Consider the following 21363-nt stretch of genomic DNA (forward strand, 5'->3'; position numbering starts at 1 on the left):
TGTAACATAATTAGAAATAAAAAAGCGTCAGCACCAGGTGATGACAGAATATCATATGAAAACATATGTCCGAAAATATGCAAAAATTGTTTTTAGATTTGATAAATACAATTTTGAAAAGTGGTAAATTACCAGATTCATGGAAGCAAGCCAACATTATTCCTGTTCCTAAGCCTAACAAAAATAAATCTGATCCAAAATCATACTGTCCTATTTCTTTAACTTCTAATCTTTGTAAACTTATGGAAGGTATGGTTAATGAAAGACTCAAATTTCTTCTCGAAGAGAAAAATATAATTAAAGATACACAAAGCAGCTTTAGGCTGGGTCGGTCTACTCTAGACCATTTGTTAACGCTTGAGGATGATATCAAAAAGGCTGAAGTTACAAAAAAAAAATCTTTTAGCAGCTTTCCTAGACATTGAAAAGGCATTTGACCTAGTTTGGAAACCAGGATTGTTATGTAAATGCAAATCATATTGCATCAATGGGCATATGTTTAACTTCATAGCTAATTTTCTCCAAGATAGAAAAATCAAAGTAAAAGTTAATCAAGAAGAATCAGATCAATTTGAGTTAGAAAATTGTATTCCCCAAGGTACCGTTATAAGACCTACACTTTTTAATATCATGATAGATGACTTGGTTTCCCAATCTCAAACCACCACTTAATCACAATTTGCCGACGACAGTGCCATGTGGTTAAGGGGTTATGATCTTAAAGCTCTTACTCAAAAATTGCAGCTAACCCTTAACAGCATTAGTAAGTGGTCAGAAAAATGGGGCTTTAAAATATCCCAAAGCAAAACAGTGGGAATTATATTTGGCGATAAAAAAGTGACCTCTGTCAGCTTATTTTTAGACAATAAACCAATCTCATTTCAAACACATATCAAATTTTTAGGTCTCATTTTTGACAAACATCTTACATGGAATAAGCATGTGCTATATATACCAATATAAACCAATTTTGAACTTACTGACATATGTTAAAGCAAATAATTTTGGCATGGGAACAGATTCCTTACTATTACTTAACCGGTCTCTATTAAGGTCAATTCAAGACTACGGGTGTTTAGCATTTAATTTTGCCCTTCCAAATGTTAAAGAAAAATTAGACCGCATTCAATCTAGGGGACTTAAAATTGTTTAGATTGATTGATTGATTGTTGGGTTTAACGTCCGAGCAGCAATATTTCAGCTATATTCAGACGATGAACATGAAACGGATGATAAAATGAACATGAAATGATGATGAAATGAAAAACGGGATGGGACACAAGGACAGTAGGGTCGACAAATTTTGATTGCCACTAGCAAAAGGGAGGGATGGGTAAGGTCGGGCAATTTAGCCTCCTGTGGCGGAGCGAAAGGTTCCTACTCCTATCGAATACCACAGCAGGGTTCTTTAACGTGCGAGGAACGTGGCATCTTTCCCAACACGGTGCACTACTAGAAAAAGTTTAGAAAAAATTCTAGCAGAAGCAGGTGAACTCCCTTTACAGCTCAGAAGAGATCAACTGAGTCTTAAATATTATGCTAGATGTAAACAAAATTCTTCAAATCCAGCCAATAAGATAACCGAACAATGCTCGGAATATACTAAAAGATATTCACATAAGTGGAAAAAAATGACTGCTCATATGAGTACGTCAATTTCTCTCAGAGACTGATTTAGACACAATAGATATCGTTCAAAACAAATAACCAGAACATGCCCCCTGGATAATTGGTACGGCTAACACATCTGAGTGTATTAAAATAAAACAGGCGGACAAAGAAGACAATCCGCATTTGATTTAATCAACTGTTATGCAAATTATAGATGAAAAATATAGAAACTTTTTAAAAATATATACAGATGGCTCCAAGGATCCTGCTTCTGGTAAAACGTCAAATGGATGCTTTATCCCTGGTAAAAAGAAGTATCATTATCTACTCGATTGACTGATAATATTTCCGTTTATTCAACAGAAATGACTGTAATAAATCGCTTTCGTTAAAATGGATAATTGATCAAAATTATCAAGACAAAAACATTGTCATCCTCACGGATTCTTCTAGTTATTTTCAATCTATTAATAACAATAAATCTAGCAGACCAGACTTGTTAAATTCTATTCAACTATACGCAACATTTCTAAAACAGAAAAATAAAAGTGTAATTATAGAATGGATTCCGGCACATGTCGGTATTCCGGGTAATGATATAAGCGACAGACTGGCAAAACAAGCTCTATCAAACCTTACTAGTGGTGTCATAATTAGGTTAAGTTCAAAAGAATTTATTTCTATTATTTCCAAAATCTTTAAACAGACAAGCTGGGACAATTCGAATCACATTTGGTATAGACAGCTAAAACCTAATGTTAATGTAAAACCAGCATTTTACAGTGGTAAAAGGCATCACGCAAAAACAATTACTAGACTCAGACTGGGCACAACCATGCTACCAGGTCAAATAGGATAGTATGTTAAAGATATATCGCCTTTATGCCAAAAATGTGGAGTTTCAGAGGACATTAAGCACGTCCTTATAAGTTGTTTAGAACACCATCAAGCATGTTTGGAACTTTAAAAAAATATCCACAAATTAGGTCTCCACACTCTTTCGGAACTAAACCTTAACCCACCAAAATCAGTTCAGCAACAAGTCTGGTCAGCATTAGCGCAATTTATTTCTGTCATTGGTTATCATAATAAAATATAGCATACTTTTGTTTAAATTCGGTAATTGTCCATAAAAAAAGCCCTATATATATTTTTTTCTTTTTATTTCAAGTTGGATAATCCACACCCTATATATCAAGTGTAGTTGCACTGATTTCAGCCGAGCAGTTTCAGGTGGTCGTGCGACACACTTATAAATATGTAGGGTCAATATCTAACGTAATAAAACCATAACCAACATATTCATACAGTACCATTTATCTAAAATAATATCATCTTTCATTTTTCAATAAAAAAAACAATAATATACAATTGAATTAAAATAAAATTAATCACCTGATATGGTGTTCCACAGTGCAATACATTTATACACATAGTCTCTCATTTTATTTATTTATTTTATACTATTATTATTTATCATTTTTTTACTTTTGTTAATCATATACGCATATGCTTATGAAACATATCTACCGCGCCGATAGCTCCAGCCGTGTGTAGTGTAATGTCGCGTGCGTTCTTCTTCTAAAAATTCCGGTTTATACATAGTCATAAAGCTAAACTCCAAAATAAAAAAAATATTTTATTTTTTATATTATTTTCCTTATTTTACTATCTTTTATCTGACTACTTTGGCTTATAAATACATTTTTTATTTGTTTCTTTGGCTAAACTTTTGGCTGTTGTTAAGTCCACGTGTAAATTTTGTATCTACATTTACACTTGTAATATTCTATTGATCCCAATCTAACCAATGATAAACAATCCAGTTTCCAAACTTATTAAAAAAATTGGTCAACCCATTCACCAGAAGCATGAGCTGGAACGGTCTCGTGTGGCGTTATTAAAACTGCGTAATAACGTTGTGTGCTAGCACGGTAAAATCCGGGAACTGCGCCCGGCTAGAGAAGGCAGTCTAAATTTACATACACTTTTGGCTCGGCATAAACTTTTCGGAATTAAAAAAAAAAGCATACACCTTTGGTAACTAAAACTCTAACATTATCAATTATTAAATTTGCACTTCGCCTTTGGATATTCAACAAACCACACCCATTCATCTTATATAACTTATATACCTTTGAGAGTCGCCATCCCGGCTGTGACGAAGACTAGAATCCCTAGACAGTGAACATGTACATGTGCCTCAGATGTCAGTTTCCACATATTTAAACGGCCCTTTTGAGGGCCATCAAGATATTTCAAAAAGATTCTTAGGTCTGAATTATGTTTTAATAACACAAAATTAAAAACAAATACATTCTTGCCCCTATGTAATTACCCACCTATACATGTACATGTACATGAACATGCAGGTCAGAATAACATATTTACTACTTGCATATTCTAAAAAAGTCACTAAAGGTCTTTGAATGCATACATTGAAAGTGACAGCTTTCAGAGTGTAACATTATGTGCTACATGTATTTCCGACGTGTGTATTAATGCAAAGCAATTCAAAGGCCAGTTGATCTTTTCATTCTCTTTCATGATCCTTTCTTAATACAACAAAAGGCATAAGCATCTATAAACAATGAAACAACGTGTCTGTGAATTATAGCCGTGAGGTGTTGTGAGCACTTCTCACCCCTATCCCCCTATAAGTATTTTAACTGAAAGACTTGTCCATTTGGTAAACTCTCTGTCAGTTACCCGGAACGTTGATATCTTCCATAGCATCGCTTCATTACTAATACGAAAAGTCGCAGACGGCAATGAATTAAATATCTGCACGTGCAATACTTAATGATTTCATATGCACCATGCACAAAATGTAGGTCTGACTAAAATAAAATCAAACTTGACCGATCAAAACTTTCTTACATGTATATATAATGCCAATATGGTTAGTACTATATGTACATGTGTATCTGTTCGACTGTCCACAATTTTGGCCACTACTATAACCGTATCTTACCTGAATATAATCTTCATACATTAGTCACTGGCCAAGTCAGTATTTCTTCAATCATTTAATATGGAGCTAAAATATAAAAATATTGAAATGAGTATTGTAATTTTTTCATGCCTAGATCTTATTTGCTGTTCATGCTGTTGTTGTTGTTATATTTATCTTATTTATTCTATCAAATGTAAGCTATAGTTTCTGAATACGGCAATTGTTTTCTACAAACAGTGCCTAAAATTGCAAAATACACTTGACCCGTTATGACATAATCTCTTTTTTTAAATCAAGTTACTAAAGGGTTTTTGACTGTTTTCTATGAATTCAGAACAGAACCACTGAAAAATCAGTAAAGCAACTAGTTATTAACTTTAAAAACGGAAGGAATTGAAAATCTCACATGTAAATGTTGTATTCTATGCTTAAAAACTGACAATATACAAAAACTTGAAAAGAACTTAAGGAATACTTAATTAAAATATCTAGCATTACACAATTAACATTTTATATATTCCTGAACATGAAATGAAATTGAAAGATTGATAGAATGAAGTTGAAAATACTGGATCTTTATGCTCACAGTCGCCAAAACAACAACCTGCGGTAATGTGTTTAATTATTCTAACGCCTACACAAACTAACGCCTACACCAACTAACGCCTACACCAATCAGTTATTTCTCTTTCCCCAATACATGCCTAGAAGAGTAACATTTTCTACAAATACAAAAAACGTCCACAATCAAGGTGAGCTTCCTACCAGGAGGTTCATCATCTAAACTGAAAGAAGAATAGTTTAAAATGTAATAATAAAAATATACGTTCAAAAAATCAGCTTATCTCTTCTTTGTGCATTAAAATTGAAATATAATTCTCAGTAACAGTAACTAGTCTAACTATAAAACAATAAAGTGTAAACAGAAGAAATTGAAACTGTCACATGAAAATGTGATAAAAAAGTAAACAAAAAGTAGACTGCAAATGCCATCCATGATGATGTTAGCTAAGCTCAATAAAGTGTTCTTGATACAATGATTCTGATAAGCATACACAACGACTGAGCGTTTTAGGAATGTCAAAGTGGACAAAAAATTATAATGGAACATTGAAGCTGTACTTGGACACATGTGTAAAAACAGCCCATTTAAAAAAATCACTTTTGGTGAAATGACGAACATATGGTAGTTTTAGACTAGTTGTTTAAGCTCTAGTAAGTGATTTGGAAAACTGGTCAATTTACAGCCAATTGGATCTTATCATCACAAATAGTTTTAACATTATATTTATTTACATTTGTTCAAACGGTTTCCAACAGGTCAGAATATAGGCCCTGTTCCACACACTTTGAAAACTTGGAATGCGAGTCCAATTTGTAAGTTTTATATGTAGAGAATTCAGAACTTTATATAGAACATCAGATGTTAAATAAAAAATAACATACCTATTAACCTTTTATATGTTCAATAGTAGGGAGATCACCCTTTTCTCAGCTTTTTCTGAGATTTAGTGTAACGACCTTTTTCGAAAATAAAAAGGATAATTTTGCTAGAAATCCAAGTACAATATACAAAGATGAGACAAAATATAAAATCTATGATAATCTCATTAATCTATTAAGGGTTTTAATAATAGTTTGAGTAATTAGTACAAAAAAGGACCACATATTTGTTGATAGGTTCTCAATGCTTATGTTACATGTACATCAACATTGTATTTATAACCATTTAATACGCCATTTAGAACATGATTTGTGCAATATATCTGCTAAGAGGGAGATTCTTTTTTTTTGGGGGGGGGGGGGGGTGGGGGTAGAATGTTGGGAAAGAGGGAGATCTGTGTCCCCCATATGGGAGACTTTCTCAGAGGAAGATTAAAAAAGAAAACTACATTTAAAACAATATTTTTGGCACATTATTTTGATTTTTCACAATTTCTACCCTCCATAATTTCTTGCCTTGTTTCACCCATCCTGTAGTTCTTGGATTATGCAGAGAGAAATGTTATCCAGATTATGTAAATAATCATGGCGATTGCCGAGGCATTTCTAAACACGTTTTTTTAACAGATTAAAAGCCTATGCTATAAGAAAAAAATACATTTTCGTCTTCCTTGACTCGTGGAGAAAACCATTATATACCCTTCGCTGCCGTTCTTACAAGTTACATGTTACAGAACAGCTAAATCCATTGACCTGAATATTGTTCCGATCCCATACCTGCAGATTGCAGTATTATATTTAAAGTTGATATTCCCATAAGATAATGAAAGGATTGATTGATTGATTGATTGATTGATTGGGTTTAACGTCCGAGCAGAAATATTTCAGCTATATTCAGACGATGAACATGAAGTGGATGATAAAATGAACATGAAATGATGATGAAATGAAAAATGGGATGGGACACAAGGATAATGGGGTCCACAAATTTTGATTGCCACTGGAAGTAGGGAGAGGTGGGTAGGGTCGGGCACCTATGGCGGAGCCCTATGGTTCCTACTCCGAGAGAATACCACAGTAGGGTTTTTTAACGTGCGAGGAACGTGGCATCTTTCCCAACACGGTGCAGGTTTTCCGTATCATAGCCTGACAACCCCAGCATGTAACACACCAGGGGTACCCCATTCCACCACCTGGGGCACACAACCCAGTTGCTCTGTGGGCAGAGCGCCCTAGCCCCCGGCTAAGGTTTTAAGCACTGTTTAGTCGCCTTTTACGAAAAGCTTAGCGCTGCTGCAGGCCTATTCTTTTAGCACCCGGACCTGCACGGGTATATAATGAAAGGAATCTTCAAAAATAAAATTTTAACCTTTTAATACGATATTTATTGTCGGATTGCTAGATCGGGTAAATGTAAACAAAAAGAAAAGAAAACATGCACAGTGGCGAGTCCAGAGGGAGGGGCTTGCGGAGTGATCCCCTCTTTAGAAAAGAAAAATGTTGAAAAATTGTCTGTGTTAAATCATGAAAAACGCTCACTTCCAGGGGCGGATCCAGGATTTTAGATTGGGGGCGCACAGTTAAAATTTCGCGGAGCGGAGCGAGGCGAAAATTTCTTTTTGTGGATAATATTTTGGCATATCCTTCGAGTGTGGGTGCAACCCATGTTTTAATAATTCTAGGGGGGGTGCACGCCCGCAACGCCCCCGCCTGAAGCTGCCCCTGACTTCGTAATCCTCACCGGTGATTTTTTTTTTTTTTTTGGGGGGGGCACCCTTACATAAAACTCTAAATCCGGCTTTTGGTATATTTTTAGTTTGACATGTGTTCTGGAAATGGTTTTTCGTTTTTATTTAAATTGAAATGGATATTACTTTTACTTGGTAACTCCAAGGACATAAATATACAAAAATGTGAACATTTTAATTGAAAATTTTGCATTAGAGGTAATGGAAATCTTTTTTTTTCATTTTTTGATAAAAAGTTTTGGGTATTTTAAAGTTCTACGTTAAGCAGAGATATAAATATACAATTATGTCTCTGATGTTAAACTAACCACGGACTGAGTAAATTTTTTAAGATGTATATGTTCACTTTCATGCACGTACAATACGGAGAATAATTAAGAAAAAAAACATGAAGCGACTGGATTGTTACTTCTATCACAATGTCCATGCAGGGTGTGTATTTTACAAAACCGTATCCATAGGCCTCTTGTGAATTCAGTTGACACTCCTGTGTAATGGTGTCTTCCTCGAATGCCAACATTTCATATGTTACCTATTCCTTGAATGCCAATAAAAATATTTCAATAGATGTTTATATTATAATACATTATAACAATTAAAATGTTTTTTTTATAAGTGTTTAACTGTTGAGATTAATTAGTGAAGTTGATAAATGGAACATTGTATACATTTCTTATATGGAAAACAGCAGATTTAAAAAAAAAATGTAAGAATATAATAAAATTGAATTATTAAAAAAATGTAAATGTAATGAAATTTTAACATTTCTTAACTTTTATTTTAAGAAATGTATAAATTATATACAAAAATATTACAGAAATTCAGAAATTTAACATCAATAAACATTATTCCAAACTCTGAACTTTATGTTAATGATTTAGTTCATTCTTTATCATTCTAACGTTTTAACTAATTAATATGAATATATTTATTAAGTATAAAATTGGATAGTTATCAAATCATAGAAATAATCCTTACAAAACAACCAAGACCAAACACAATATACCACGAACCAATCGTAAAAAAAGCAACAGAATATTATTACATATACCAAAAACAAAACTATTCTGAACAAAAAATATAAACCACTTACAGGAAAAACAGAAATTTCTACAGTGTGTAGCAATTACAAACATTTTATTAAACTGAACAAATACCTTATATTTAGTCACTATACTAATACTATTATTCCTACGTAAAGAAGAATGATAATTTGAAATATCTTCAAATTATTGAAATATAAAAATAATTCAAAAGTCTATTGTGCTATATATGTACATGTATGATTTTGTAAAGAAATGCTTAAATAGAAACAGCCAAAAAAAAAAGATTTTAACAACTGGAATAACTACCTGAAATATTAACAGAAATAAGTCACCTGTAATTTACCTATCTGTTAATTAGTATGAACGCTTTGATACCTTTGTTGTGGTAACCATTGACACCTATTCTTTACAGGTAAACTGTCCAGATTCTTATAAATGAATTATTCTTGTTTCGTCGGAAGTTTGAACTCATTCCAAAGGCACAGGCAGGGTTTAGAAAAGGATATAGTACTGTTGATAATATTGTTGTACTGCAAAGGCACAGGCAGGGTTTAGAAAAGGATATAGTACTGTTGATAATATTGTTGTACTGCAAAGGCACAGGCAGGGTTTAGAAAAGGATATAGTACTGTTGATAATATTGTTGTACTACAAAGGCACAGGCAGGGTTTAGAAAAGGATATAGTACTGTTGATAATACTTTTGTACTACAAATGCTTATAGAATTCAATTTTCATAATCATAAAAAAATCTAGTGTACTTTTGTAGATTTCCGTAAAGCGTTCGATACTGTTTGGAGGTTGGGGTTGTGGAAAAAACTTATTGATAGTAAAATTACTGGTAAAATTTTGAGAGTTATACATAATATGTATGGAAGTATAAAGTCGTGTGTTAAAAATGGGAATGATTTATCTGGATTTTTTGCTTGTGAAGTTTGGGTCAGGCAGGGGGAAAATTTATCTCCTTTTCTTTTTTCGGTGTTTTAGGCAGATCTAGAGTCATTTTTTTTAATAATATTTCAGGTCTCCAAACATTATCCAAAGAACTTTTAGAAGACATTAATTGTTTCTTACTTATATTCATTCTTTTATATGCAGATGATACAATAATTATAGCAGAATCTGTTGAAAATATGCAAAATTGTTTGAAAGTTTTTGAAGAATATTGTAACATATGTACTTGTAAGAGATAAACACTTCATTGACGGCAAGTTGTACCATCCACCAGATGAAAGAACAAACACTACTCCACAGCGGACAATTAGCTACCGTGATACATTATTAAAAACACCGAGAGAACATGAGAGGCCTTTCAAAAGACAACGACCAAGTTCGGACTCTTCACCCCAGACTAGTGGGACAAATAGTTACTAGGACCGCCTTGGAACACAAGACAATTTAAATTTGCAAAACACTGAATTGCAAATCTTGCGCCGCTTTTTCTTCAACCTACCATGTCATGTGAGTAACCATTGGATGCAGATTCGCATGGGATTTAATGAAATGCATTTTATTTTACAATTTTTGATAAAATAAACTCATAGTTTCAATTTAAAAATCATGGAATTTTTTTATCTCATGGGATTCTTCATTATCCCATGGGATTTTTTTTCTCCCATGGGAATTTTTTTGTCCCATGGGATTTTTTGTTTGTAAATCAATACAGTTAGAAACATATAAAAATGGGTACATGTGTATGAAGAGGTATTATGATAAGATACCAGAAAGTACAAATGTGTGTCTAGATTGAATGAAGCTATAGAATTTAAATAATTTTACATCTCTATTATTTATAAGCAAGTAATAACCAATGCGTTCTCACTTTTAGTAAGTATATTTACTACTATATTAAATTTTATAAGGAATATGCATGTTTTATGTATTAAATTATTCAACTTAAAAAAGAATTGAAGCTAAATTATCTTGATAAGTGTTATTTCTTGAACATGCTTTATAACAAAATATAGTTCATTTTTTTTTGCATTGCAAAAGTACTGATATTGTTGATAAACTAAAAAAAGGTTAGTCTTTCATAACATTTCATAACCATATCCACATTCAACACAAAAGTATCTGTTTTTTTTTTGGGCATTTTATGTCCATTCTTAAACAAAAAGTGTTAAAATGCAAAATCAACTTTAATTTAATACACCCCCCCCTTTTGTGTAAAACCTGGGTTGATTTTGTGCAGAAGTTTGGCACAAATGAGCAAATTAACGCCTAAACCTTCTTTCATAATTTCTAAGGATATGAAATAGATGCCCATGCAATTTGACAGGAATTAAATGTCTGAAATAAAGTCTAACTTATCATTTTGAACCTTATATCATGGGCAGGAATCACAGTTCATATAAACTATTCCAATCTGGCTAACATAGACATAATAAAAACACCTAATATTGTCATGAATGTAAACAGATATAAAATTACTTTAACAGAAAATGAATGCTTGATACATATTACAGCACAACAAATCATAGTAAGGTACAATAATGTATGTTCCAAGTTTTTCCTGAATCGACAGACATTTATTAATGATTATTTAAAAAAAAATAAAATCTTTTTTGCAATGGTAGGGTTTTGAATAAAATGAATTGATTTCTTCTGATGAATAAACGTGTAACTACATTCCTATTTCAAAATTTACATGTTTGTTGCTTATGTCTAAACCCCTATAGTTTCCTCCAATTTTACCCTTCTGTGAAGAAGGCTGATACATCTAAACTATTTCTTGAATGTCAACACTTTAGCTTCAGTGGGAATAATATTAGCAGTCACAAGTACATGTATGTACATATATCATATTTAGGTAGCAATGATGATTTATTTACAACTGTACTCCAGTATCACCAAAAGAATATTCTCAATTTCTCATTTGATGGTAATAATAGTAAAAGCTCATGTTATGAACTGTACACTTTGTAGTGATGATCTGATCATGATAGTGTTGCTCTTAAATATAATGTGAAAATCCTCCTAAAATTTTGCAGGAATTTCTTGCTGTATACCAGTAGCTATTCTGACCATAGAATCCCAACCAATAATGATACCTAAAAAATAGTTAAGAACTAAAAATGTCATGGTATTGGGTGGATTTTTAATTAAAAAAAATGCAAACAAAGCACAAAAATGTGATGTCAAGGTCAATGGTAATTAACCCTAGAGCATGTAGAAGGCTATACATCTTACAACTGCTTAACAACTTGCCAATTATCAAAAACCTACCTTGAAAGATAATAAAGTAACAACCTAGTGTAAACATGATTTGTGTTACTGGCTGACTAATTACTGAGGGTGATTGGTCAGTTTCAGCAGGCAACAACCACCCCCTCACTTTTCAAAGCCATGCAAAGCATAATCTGTAGGTCTTCAACTCTTAAAGGTTTCTTACAAATATTTATAACTTGTTAATGTATTCTGATTTATATGGAACTCATTCATGTATAAAGACAGAACTTAATGTGCTAAGTTGAAAAACTAACTACAAGTAATATGCTTCTTGTGCTCAATTAACTAACAGAGTGCACAACATTAATAACAATTTGAAGTAAACTGATTACCTAAAAAAAACATCAAAATCATGTACAAGTAATGCTTTACCATGCATATATAGGAATACCTGTAATTACAAGTTATCACATGTTGCTCTCACTACAGGATCCAAACCCAATCCATCAGGTTGGTCAATGTATTGATAGTCATTTGGCATTATCAGCTTGTCCCTACAACATACAAAGCTAAAAGTACTGCATTGAATCTCTACTGATGCATTTCTTCACATAATTATTTTTTAAAAATACCTTGAGTGGTTTTGGAGGAGCTGTGCTAACAAGGTTTTCACATTAAAAACCAATCAGTTTAATTATCTCCCTTTATGGGTCTAGTGCATATTTTATATCTTTACATAAAGCCTAACTTTCCAATTTTAATAATATAAAAAATTAGATGACTTTTTAATCATTCAAACAGTATGTGTGAAAGTTTCTGATAGTCTGTGAAACGAAAAACAAAATCAAACATCTCCACTACTATTTTGCGAGTTTAAGTGTGCTTTCCATTAAAATGTGCGTCATGAAAGCTTCATGTGTATTCAAAGCAAAACTGTTTCAGCCTATTGACAATGTCATCAAGATTATGTTAAAAAATGCATATCTGTGGATGAAAAAAAATTGTTTAATTATTTAATAATCACTGAGTATTGCATGTATAAGTACTTACTGCTACAGTAATTGTGTCAACTGATAATCACCCTTTTTAATTGGTCAATATTCTTCTCTAAGAAGTGTGTAAGTGTCTCTCTTTTAAATACAAGTCTTCACTTAAAGTTCTGAAAAAACAAAAATACAGCTAGACAAATTTAGTTGTACAAGTATTAAAATGCCAGCCACATGTGTAAAGATTGAGTTAAATATGGTTCTGTTGAAAAATTTCTGTTGGTATTGAACCCTCCCCCTCCAAAAAAAAAAACCCAAAAAAAAACAAAAAAACAAATGCCAATCAACATATTTCAATCTTTGCACACAGCATATCTTATCTTAAGTTCTATTTAAGAACTTTTAAGAACTAACATGTATTAGGAACACATACTAAGCAACAAATCCAGTTAAAACTTTTTGCAGGATTGTCAGGAAGTGCCTGTTTTGTACTATAAGTAAACAAATTGTAAGTCTATTCTACTGACTGAAAACTCGTGACTTGTTCTTGTAATTAATGTTCAAATGAGGTTGAATTGATTACAAATACTTTAATTCTTCTTTGACAGATAAGTAGCTATATGCTGGGCAGATCCAGAAATTTGTAAAAAGGACTGGGTGTTCTTTTTATCACTAAATAAGTATAGCTGAAAAAAAACTCCCCATTAATTAACAAGACATATTTTCAAATAGAAATATTGATTTTGCTTGCTGGTTAAATATAAATAAAAATATTGCACTTGCGAAGCAAAAATTATCATCCGGGTCGTCCCCCCCCCCTTCCCCCCGCTTTGTAATGTCCATTATTATTTTTATCAGACCTGCACAGACGGTACATATACAGTAAAGCTCATGGTGCTCGCTGACTTAGGCAATGCCTACTCCATATTATAAACTTGGTAAAGAGTGACCAGTCCCTGTAATATAAATTCCCAGACCACGGTAACTTTAATCATTAAATATTACAATTACAGTGAACCTAATTCAAAAAAGGATTCTTCAGATACAATAAATATTCCCCCTTCAAATAAAATACTAAAAAAAATCTAATTTTATAATGGGTAAACACCGCACGAGAATTCAGCTGTAGTTCCCAACTTGTGACTGTGGAGGGAGGAGACTGTTTCAGGAGCAGAGTAGTCAGAGCAAATCATGCAGATTTTCTGGAGCAGTACAACTCCTAACTTACTGTAGTCGGAACTTGACGTATGCATTCATTGCTGTATTGGATTCGTTAGTTTCTGAACGACTGCAGCATCAAGGTACCAGTATCGTATTGCATATCCCTGAGCAGGTGTACGTCAAAAGATGGATGCTATAAAAATATAGTGCATTTTCTTTTTGCCTCTCTACAAACTAATATTTTGTCAAAAGATATGAACAATGACTTATAAAATAGAGCAAACATCACACTGTAAGATGAAGAACTTTTTTAAAAAAAAATCTAACATAATATCATAAAAATGTTCCACTGAAAAGGTTGGTTTGGTGAGTGCAAAACGAAAGTGAAAGTAGGGAAAATGGCTATTTATAGTTCGAGACTACTTTTCTGTCCGATCTTCGTGGACTCACCCTATTTTCTTTGCGGGAAATTATTTTTTCACATGTCCTTAGAAATGCTACATAAGTGAAAGTTTTATTGAATCAATTTACATATTTTTTTAAAAATCCTAAAAATATGCACTTCACTATAGAAGTCTATGGGAAAATTAATACGATACTGAGACCTAGTAAGCCAGTTTTTCAAGTAAAGTTGGATATTCAGCAAGTGGTCTTTACCAGCTGAAAAAGTAGTACCCCAATGCAGGTAACACTTTTAAGATGAATTAGCCAACTTTTGAACCTGATTTTTTATGGTAGCTCTGGTTTTTTGCATTTATGGTTAATCTTTACCAAATTTGGAAATGCATTTTGTTTTCATGAATTTGTATAATATCAGTTCAATAAAATTATTATCTTGACTGTTTATGATGAGCATATCTATATTCATGTAACCTAAAGCAAGTAATACTCCTGCATAAAGGATAGTTTTTAAGTTACAACACATTTTTAAGTATGTGGTTAGGACTTGAAAATAGTCATTTTCCATACATTGCCTCTTATATATGAAAAAATGAATATTTTTTTTATTTTTTGTTTTTCTTTCAAATAAATAGCTAAAGTGAGTTGCCATATAACTGTGTGGTTGATTTAAACACAGAAATGTCACAAAAGTCAACAGCCAATTTTTCAGTGGACTTTTTTTAGTGGTTCAAATGGACAGATTCTAATGCGGCAAGAAAAATAAAGGTGTTTTTTCATATAAAAACTGAATTTTTTCAAAAAGTATCTAAAGCAGACAGTTGTTATTATAATATTTATACCACAAAACTATTTTTCTTGCATCATAGCTATCTGTTTTAAAGAAAAAGTCCTTTTCCTGTCATATTGAGGTCCTTTTGTATCTGCCTGGGGTACCAAAATGGCTTAAAATCTGTATTTTCTGCATATGAAAAGCTATATTTTTTTAAAACTATGATATTGGTATAATTTTTTTTGGATTTATTATAATTGAAATGACCATATCTATAGTTTAAAACAGTTGGTTGTACCAGTCATTATACTTTACTTTAAACAAGAGGCTCCCTTGAGTTAAAGACAAAAAGGGAGGTTCGAATATTAATATTTCCATATATGGAAGTCACAAGTGGGGATTAAATAATGATTTGGAACTCATAGTACAGCTCATGTATCTACCATGTCAGAATAAACCACAAATTTGCTTAGCTTGACTAATGCAGCAGCTTTTTATCAAACGTAATATTTTCTGGCTAACACTGAGATATTAGTCTCATGCCTGGAATAGGGTACCTATATAAAAATTTTAACAGAAAACTCATGTTTATAGTAGAGCAATGATGTTCTGAATTTTCAGTATGAAAATGAATACTCTAGCAGAAAAACAACAACTTTTATGATTATATTGAAATGTTTATTAGTAATAGGTACCAGTATCGTATTGCATATCCCTGAGCTGGTGTACGTCAAAAGATGGATGCTATAAAAATATAGTGCATTTTCTTTTTGCCTCTCTACAAACTAATATTTTGTCAAAAGATATGAACAATGACTTATAAAATAGAGCAAACATCACACTGTAAGATGAAGAACTTTTTTAAAAGAAAATCTAACATAATATCATAAAAATGTTCCACTGAAAAGGTTGGTTTGGTGAGTGCAAAACGAAAGTGAAAGTAGGGAAAATGGCTATTTATAGTTCGAGACTACTTTTCTGTCCGATCTTCGTGGACTCACCCTATTTTCTTTGCGGGAAATTATTTTTTCACATGTCCTTAGAAATGCTACATAAGTGAAAGTTTTATTGAATCAATTTACATATTTTTTTCAAAATCCTAAAAATATGCACTTCACTATAGAAGTCTATGGGAAAATTAATACGATACTGAGACCTAGTAAGCCAGTTTTTCAAGTAAAGTTGGATATTCAGCAAGTGGTCTTTACCAGCTGAAAAAGTAGTACCCCAATGCAGGTAACACTTTTAAGATGAATTAGCCAACTTTTGAACCTGATTTTTTATGGTAGCTCTGGTTTTTTGCATTTATGGTTAATCTTTACCAAATTTGGAAATGCATTTTGTTTTCATGAATTTGTATAATATCAGTTCAATAAAATTATTATCTTGACTGTTTATGATGAGCATGTCTATATTCATGTAACCTAAAGCAAGTAATACTCCTGCATAAAGGATAGTTTTTAAGTTACAACACATTTTTAAGTATGTGGTTAGGACTTGAAAATAGTCATTTTCCATACATTGCCTCTTATATATGAAAAAATGAATATTTTTTTTATTTTTTGTTTTTCTTTCAAATAAATAGCTAAAGTGAGTTGCCATATAACTGTGTGGTTGATTTAAACACAGAAATGTCACAAAAGTCAACAGCCAATTTTTCAGTGGACTTTTTTTAGTGGTTCAAATGGACAGATTCTAATGCGGCAAGAAAAATAAAGGTGTTTTTTCATATAAAAACTGAATTTTTTCAAAAAGTATCTAAAGCAGACAGTTGTTATTATAATATTTATACCACAAAACTATTTTTCTTGCATCATAGCTATCTGTTTTAAAGAAAAAGTCCTTTTCCTGTCATATTGAGGTCCTTTTGTATCTGCCTGGGGTACCAAAATGGCTTAAAATCTGTATTTTCTGCATATGAAAAGCTATATTTTTTTAAAACTATGATATTGGTATAATTTTTTTTTTGGATTTATTATAATTGAAATGACCATATCTATAGTTTAAAACAGTTGGTTGTACCAGTCATTATACTTTACTTTAAACAAGAGGCTCCCTTGAGTTAAAGACAAAAAAGGAGGTTCGAATATTAATATTTCCATATATGGAAGTCACAAGTGGGGATTAAATAATGATTTGGAACTCATAGTACAGCTCATGTATCTACCATGTCAGAATAAACCACAAATTTGCTTAGCTTGACTAATGCAGCAGCTTTTTATCAAACGTAATATTTTCTGGCTAACACTGAGATATTAGTCTCATGCCTGGAATAGGGTACCTATATAAAAATTTTAACAGAAAACTCATGTTTATAGTAGGGCAATGATGTTCTGAATTTTCAGTATGAAAATGAATACTCTAGCAGAAAAACAACAACTTTTATGATTATATTGAAATGTTTATTAGTAATAGGTACCAGTATCGTATTGCATATCCCTGAGCTGGTGTACGTCAAAAGATGGATGCTATAAAAATATAGTGCATTTTCTTTTTGCCTCTCTACAAACTAATATTTTGTCAAAAGATATGAACAATGACTTATAAAATAGAGCAAACATCACACTGTAAGATGAAGAACTTTTTTAAAAGAAAATCTAACATAATATCATAAAAATGTTCCACTGAAAAGGTTGGTTTGGTGAGTGCAAAACGAAAGTGAAAGTAGGGAAAATGGCTATTTATAGTTCGAGACTACTTTTCTGTCCGATCTTCGTGGACTCACCCTATTTTCTTTGCGGGAAATTATTTTTTCACATGTCCTTAGAAATGCTACATAAGTGAAAGTTTTATTGAATCAATTTACATATTTTTTTAAAAATCCTAAAAATATGCACTTCACTATAGAAGTCTATGGGAAAATTAATACGATACTGAGACCTAGTAAGCCAGTTTTTCAAGTAAAGTTGGATATTCAGCAAGTGGTCTTTACCAGCTGAAAAAGTAGTACCCCAATGCAGGTAACACTTTTAAGATGAATTAGCCAACTTTTGAACCTGATTTTTTATGGTAGCTCTGGTTTTTTGCATTTATGGTTAATCTTTACCAAATTTGGAAATGCATTTTGTTTTCATGAATTTGTATAATATCAGTTCAATAAAATTATTATCTTGACTGTTTATGATGAGCATGTCTATATTCATGTAACCTAAAGCAAGTAATACTCCTGCATAAAGGATAGTTTTTAAGTTACAACACATTTTTAAGTATGTGGTTAGGACTTGAAAATAGTCATTTTCCATACATTGCCTCTTATATATGAAAAAATGAATATTTTTTTTATTTTTTGTTTTTCTTTCAAATAAATAGCTAAAGTGAGTTGCCATATAACTGTGTGGTTGATTTAAACACAGAAATGTCACAAAAGTCAACAGCCAATTTTTCAGTGGACTTTTTTTAGTGGTTCATATGGACAGATTCTAATGCGGCAAGAAAAATAAAGGTGTTTTTTCATATAAAAACTGAATTTTTTCAAAAAGTATCTAAAGCAGACAGTTGTTATTATAATATTTATACCACAAAACTATTTTTCTTGCATCATAGCTATCTGTTTTAAAGAAAAAGTCCTTTTCCTGTCATATTGAGGTCCTTTTGTATCTGCCTGGGGTACCAAAATGGCTTAAAATCTGTATTTTCTGCATATGAAAAGCTATATTTTTTTAAAACTATGATATTGGTATAATTTTTTTTTTGGATTTATTATAATTGAAATGACCATATCTATAGTTTAAAACAGTTGGTTGTACCAGTCATTATACTTTACTTTAAACAAGAGGCTCCCTTAAGTTAAAGACAAAAAAGGAGGTTCGAATATTAATATTTCCATATATGGAAGTCACAAGTGGGGATTAAATAATGATTTGGAACTCATAGTACAGCTCATGTATCTACCATGTCAGAATAAACCACAAATTTGCTTAGCTTGACTAATGCAGCAGCTTTTTATCAAACGTAATATTTTCTGGCTAACACTGAGATATTAGTCTCATGCCTGGAATAGGGTACCTATATAAAAATTTTAACAGAAAACTCATGTTTATAGTAGGGCAATGATGTTCTGAATTTTCAGTATGAAAATGAATACTCTAGCAGAAAAACAACAACTTTTATGATTATATTGAAATGTTTATTAGTAATAGGTACCAGTATCGTATTGCATATCCCTGAGCAGGTGTACGTCAAAAGATGGATGCTATAAAAATATAGTGCATTTTCTTTTTGCCTCTCTACAAACTAATATTTTGTCAAAAGATATGAACAATGACTTATAAAATAGAGCAAACATCACACTGTAAGATGAAGAACTTTTTTAAAAAAAAATCTAACATAATATCATAAAAATGTTCCACTGAAAAGGTTGGTTTGGTGAGTGCAAAACGAAAGTGAAAGTAGGGAAAATGGCTATTTATAGTTCGAGACTACTTTTCTGTCCGATCTTCGTGGACTCACCCTATTTTCTTTGCGGGAAATTATTTTTTCACATGTCCTTAGAAATGCTACATAAGTGAAAGTTTTATTGAATCAATTTACATATTTTTTTAAAAATCCTAAAAATATGCACTTCACTATAGAAGTCTATGGGAAAATTAATACGATACTGAGACCTAGTAAGCCAGTTTTTCAAGTAAAGTTGGATATTCAGCAAGTGGTCTTTACCAGCTGAAAAAGTAGTACCCCAATGCAGGTAACACTTTTAAGATGAATTAGCCAACTTTTGAACCTGATTTTTTATGGTAGCTCTGGTTTTTTGCATTTATGGTTAATCTTTACCAAATTTGGAAATGCATTTTGTTTTCATGAATTTGTATAATATCAGTTCAATAAAATTATTATCTTGACTGTTTATGATGAGCATATCTATATTCATGTAACCTAAAGCAAGTAATACTCCTGCATAAAGGATAGTTTTTAAGTTACAACACATTTTTAAGTATGTGGTTAGGACTTGAAAATAGTCATTTTCCATACATTGCCTCTTATATATGAAAAAATGAATATTTTTTTTATTTTTTGTTTTTCTTTCAAATAAATAGCTAAAGTGAGTTGCCATATAACTGTGTGGTTGATTTAAACACAGAAATGTCACAAAAGTCAACAGCCAATTTTTCAGTGGACTTTTTTTAGTGGTTCAAATGGACAGATTCTAATGCGGCAAGAAAAATAAAGGTGTTTTTTCATATAAAAACTGAATTTTTTCAAAAAGTATCTAAAGCAGACAGTTGTTATTATAATATTTATACCACAAAACTATTTTTCTTGCATCATAGCTATCTGTTTTAAAGAAAAAGTCCTTTTCCTGTCATATTGAGGTCCTTTTGTATCTGCCTGGGGTACCAAAATGGCTTAAAATCTGTATTTTCTGCATATGAAAAGCTATATTTTTTTAAAACTATGATATTGGTATAATTTTTTTTTTTGGATTTATTATAATTGAAATGACCATATCTATAGTTTAAAACAGTTGGTTGTACCAGTCATTATACTTTACTTTAAACAAGAGGCTCCCTTGAGTTAAAGACAAAAAAGGAGGTTCGAATATTAATATTTCCATATATGGAAGTCACAAGTGGGGATTAAATAATGATTTGGAACTCATAGTACAGCTCATGTATCTACCATGTCAGAATAAACCACAAATTTGCTTAGCTTGACTAATGCAGCAGCTTTTTATCAAACGTAATATTTTCTGGCTAACACTGAGATATTAGTCTCATGCCTGGAATAGGGTACCTATATAAAAATTTTAACAGAAAACTCATGTTTATAGTAGGGCAATGATGTTCTGAATTTTCAGTATGAAAATGAATACTCTAGCAGAAAAACAACAACTTTTATGATTATATTGAAATGTTTATTAGTAATAGGTACCAGTATCGTATTGCATATCCCTGAGCAGGTGTACGTCAAAAGATGGATGCTATAAAAATATAGTGCATTTTCTTTTTGCCTCTCTACAAACTAATATTTTGTCAAAAGATATGAACAATGACTTATAAAATAGAGCAAACATCACACTGTAAGATGAAGAACTTTTTTAAAAGAAAATCTAACATAATATCATAAAAATGTTCCAC

The 21363-nt window shown here is 31.7% G+C and overlaps 1 protein-coding gene and 1 long non-coding RNA gene across 3 annotated transcripts in view; one reads left to right on the forward strand and one right to left on the reverse strand.

The window, feature by feature from the left end:
* Positions 1-11361, forward strand: part of LOC148597648 (AAC-rich mRNA AAC4 protein-like) — a 30790-nt gene extending 19429 nt beyond the window's left edge. The window contains exon 4 of the transcript XR_015918730.1: positions 9217-11361. The gene's annotated coding sequence lies outside the window, so the exon portion shown is untranslated. The remainder of the gene's footprint in view (positions 1-9216) is intronic.
* Positions 11362-11486: 125 nt separating this feature from the next.
* Positions 11487-21363, reverse strand: part of LOC148597649 (uncharacterized) — a 79509-nt gene continuing 69632 nt past the window's right edge. Inside the window, exons 1-4 of one of the 2 annotated variants that reach the window (XR_015918731.1) lie at positions 14186-14357; positions 13022-13130; positions 12423-12525; positions 11487-11853 (exon numbers count right to left, since the gene is read on the reverse strand). This is a non-coding gene — a long non-coding RNA (uncharacterized LOC148597649). Of the gene's footprint in view, positions 11854-12422; positions 12526-13021; positions 13131-14185; positions 14358-21363 lie in introns of those variants that run through there. The other variant, XR_015918732.1, reaches the window with a different exon arrangement.

This window comes from Perna viridis, chromosome 14 (genome assembly GCF_037379345.1).
Source record: "Perna viridis isolate PV_CMFRI_1.1 ecotype Kerala chromosome 14, ASM3737934v1, whole genome shotgun sequence".
NCBI lineage: Eukaryota > Metazoa > Mollusca > Bivalvia > Mytilida > Mytilidae > Perna > Perna viridis.